A 4,292-nucleotide genomic window follows, 5' to 3' on the forward strand; every position below is an offset into this window, starting at 1 on the left:
AATAGCACAGCTTCATCGTCGTTCCAATCAAACCAGGATGAATCACTTTGTGAGAAGCTTGATTTGGATACATAAAGTGGTGGAAAATCACCAGGAAGTTGAATAAATCTCATAGGAGTTGGCAAGAAGAAGTTATCCCACTTTCAAATCAGGTGATTCCAGTTTCCCAGTTTGGGAATAGCACAGCTTCATCGTCGTTCCAATCAATCCAGGATGAATCACTTTGTGAGAAGCTTGATTTGGATACATAAAGTGGTGGAGAATCACCAGGAAGTTGAATAAATATCATAGGAGTTGGCAAGAAGAAGTTATCCCACTTTGAAATCAGGTGATTCCAGTTTCCCAGTTTGGGAATAAGACAGCATCTTCGTCGTTCCAATCAAACCAGGATGACTCACTTTGTGAGAAGCTTGATTTGGATACATAAAGTGGTGGAGAATCACCAGGAAGTTGAATAAATCTCATAGGAGTTGGCAAGAAGAAGTTATCCCACTTTCAAATTAGGTGATTCCAGTTTCCCAGTTTGGGAATAGGAGAGCTTCTTCGTCGTTCCAATCAGACCAGGATGAATCTCTTTGTGAGAAGCTTTATTTGGATACATAAAGTGGTGGAGAATCACCAGGAAATTGAATAAATCTCATAGGAGTTGGCAAGAAGAAGTTATCCCACTTTCAGATCAGGTGATTCCAGTTTTCAAGTTTGGGAATAGCACAGCTTCATCGTCGTTCCAATCAATCCAGGATGAATCACTTTGTGAGAAGCTTGATTTGGATACATAAAGTGGTGGAGAATCACCAGGAAGTTGAATAAATATCATAGGAGTTGTTGGCAAGAAGAAGTTATCCCACTTTGAAATCAGGTGATTCCAGTTTCCCAGTTTGGGAATGAGACAGCTTCTTCGTCGTTCCAATCAAACCAGGATGACTCACTTTGTGAGAAGCTTGATTTGGATACATAAAGTGGTGGAGAATCACCAGGAAGTTGAATAAATCTCATAGGAGTTGGCAAGAAGAAGTTATCCCACTTTCAAATCAGGTGATTCCAGTTTCCCAGTTTGGGAATAGGAGAGCTTCTTCGTCGTTCCAATCAGACCAGATGAATCTCTTTGTGAGAAGCTTTATTTGGATACATAAAGTGGTGGAGAATCACCAGGAAATTGAATAAATCTCATAGGAGTTGGCAAGAAGAAGTTATCCCACTTTCAGATCAGGTGATTCCAGTTTCCCAGTTTGGGAATAGCACAGCTTCATCGTCGTTCCAATCAATCCAGGATGAATCACTTTGTGAGAAGCTTGATTTGGATACATAAAGTGGTGGAGAATCACCAGAAAGTTGAATAAATATCATATAGGAGTTGTTGGCAAGAAGAAGTTATCCCACTTTGAAATCAGGTGATTCCAGTTTCCCAGTTTGGGAATGAGACAGCTTCTTCGTCGTTCCAATCAAACCAGGATGACTCACTTTGTGAGAAGCTTGATTTGGATACATAAAGTGGTGGAGAATCACCAGGAAGTTGAATAAATCTCATAGGAGTTGGCAAGAAGAAGTTATCCCACTTTCAAATCAGGTGATTCCAGTTTCCCAGTTTGGGAATAGCACAGCTTCATCGTCGTTCCAATCAATCCAGGATGAATCACTTTGTGAGAAGCTTGATTTGGATACATAAAGTGGTGGAGAATCACCAGGAAGTTGAATAAATATCATAGGAGTTGGCAAGAAGAAGTTATCCCACTTTGAAATCAGGTGATTCCAGTTTCCCAGTTTGGGAATGAGACAGCTTCTTCGTCGTTCCAATCAAACCAGGATGACTCACTTTGTGAGAAGCTTGATTTGGATACATAAAGTGGTGGAGAATCACCAGGAAGTTGAATAAATCTCATAGGAGTTGGCAAGAAGAAGTTATCCCACTTTCAAATCAGGTGATTCCAGTTTCCCAGTTTGGGAATAGGACAGCTTCTTCGTCGTTCCAATCAACCAAGATGAATCTCTTTGTGAGAAGCTTTATTTGGATACATAAAGTGGTGGAGAATCACCAGGAAGTTGAATAAATCTCATAGGAGTTGGCAAGAAGAAGTTATCCCACTTTCAAATCAGGTGATTCCAGTTTCCCAGTTTGGGAATAGTAGCTTCTTCGTCGTTCCAATCAACCAGGATGAATCACTTTGTGAGAAGCTTTATTTGGATACATAAAGTGGTGGAGAATCACCAGGAAGTTGAATAAATCTCATAGGAGTTGGCAAGAAGAAGTTATCCCACTTTCAAATCAGGTGATTCCAGTTTCCCAGTTTGGGAATAGGACAGCTTCTTCGTCGTTCCAATCAAACCAGGATGAATCTCTTTGTGAGAAGCTTTTTTGGATATATAAAGTGGTGGAGAATCACCAGGAAGTTGAATAAATCTCATAGGAGTTGGCAAGAAGAAGTTATCCCACTTTCAAATCAGGTGATTCCAGTTTCCCAATTTGGGAATAGCACAGCTTCATCGTCGTTCCAATCAAACCAGGATGAATCACTTTGTGAGAAGCTTGATTTGGATACCTAAAGTGGTGGAGAATCACCAGGAAGTTGAATAAATCTCATAGGAGTTGGGATGAAGAAGTTATCCCACTTTCAAATCAGGTGATTCCAGTTTCCCAGTTTGGGAATAGCACAGCTTCATCGTCGTTCCAATCAAACCAGGATGAATCACTTTGTGAGAAGCTTGATATGGATACATAAAGTGGTGGAAAATCACCAGGAAGTTGAATAAATATCATAGGAGTTGGCAAGAAGAAGTTATCCCACTTTCAAATCAGGTGATTCCAGTTTCCCAGTTTGGGAATAGCACAGCTTCTTCGTCGTTCCAATCAAACCAGGATGAATCACTTTGTGAGAAGCTTGATTTGGATACATAAAGTGGTGGAGAATCACCAGGAAGTTGAATAAATCTCATAGGAGTTGGCAAGAAGAAGTTATCCCACTTTCAAATCAGGTGATTCCAGTTTCCCAGTTTGGGAATAAGACAGCTTCTTCGTCGTTCCAATCAAACCAGGATGACTCACTTTGTGAGAAGCTTGATTTGGATACATAAAGTGGTGGAGAATCACCAGGAAGTTGAATAAATCTCATAGGAGTTGGCAAGAAGAAGTTATCCCACTTTCAAATCAGGTGATTCCAGTTTCCCAGTTTGGGAATAGGACAGCTTCTTCGTCGTTCCAATCAGACCAGGATGAATCTCTTTGTGAGAAGCTTTATTTGGATACATAAAGTGGTGGAGAATCACCAGGAAGTTGAATAAATCTCATAGGAGTTGGCAAGAAGAAGTTATCCCACTTTCAAATCAGGTGATTCCAGTTTTCCAGTTTGGGAATAGCACAGCTTCATCGTCGTTCCAATCAAACCAGGATGAATCACTTTGTGAGAAGCTTGATTTGGATACATAAAGTGGTGGAGAATCACCAGGAAGTTGAATAAATCTCATAGGAGTTGTTGGCAAGAAGAAGTTATCCCACTTTGAAATCAGGTGATTCCAGTTTCCCAGTTTGGGAATGAGACAGCTTCTTCGTCGTTCCAATCAAACCAGGATGACTCACTTTGTGAGAAGCTTGATTTGGATACATAAAGTGGTGGAGAATCACCAGGAAGTTGAATAAATCTCATAGGAGTTGGCAAGAAGAAGTTATCCCACTTTCAAATCAGGTGATTCCAGTTTCCCAGTTTGGGAATAGGACAGCTTCTTCGTCGTTCCAATCAGACCAGGATGAATCACTTTGTGAGAAGCTTGATTTGGATACATAAAGTGGTGGAGAATCACCAGGAAGTTGAATAAATCTCATAGGAGTTGGCAAGAAGAAGTTATCCCACTTTCAAATCAGGTGATTCCAGTTTCCCAGTTTGGGAATAGCACAGCTTCATTGTCGTTCCAATCAAACCAGGATGAATCACTTTGTGAGAAGCTTGATTTGGATACCTAAAGTGGTGGAGAATCACCAGGAAGTTGAATAAATCTCATAGGAGTTGGCAAGAATAAATTATCCCACTTTCAAATCAGGTGATTCCAGTTTCCCAATTTGGGAATAGCACAGCTTCATCGTCGTTCCAATCAAACCAGGATGAATCACTTTGTGAGAAGCTTGATTTGGATACCTAAAGTGGTGGAGAATCACCAGGAAGTTGAATAAATCTCATAGGAGCTGGGATGAAGAAGTTATCCCACTTTCAAATCAGGTGATTCAAGTTTCCCAGTTTGGGAATAGCACAGCTTCATCGTCGTTCCAATCAAACCAGGATGAATCACTTTGTGAGAAGCTTGAT

The sequence above is a fragment of the Brassica rapa genome, unplaced genomic scaffold, assembly GCF_000309985.2.
Source record: "Brassica rapa cultivar Chiifu-401-42 unplaced genomic scaffold, CAAS_Brap_v3.01 Scaffold0757, whole genome shotgun sequence".
Lineage (NCBI taxonomy): Eukaryota > Viridiplantae > Streptophyta > Magnoliopsida > Brassicales > Brassicaceae > Brassica > Brassica rapa.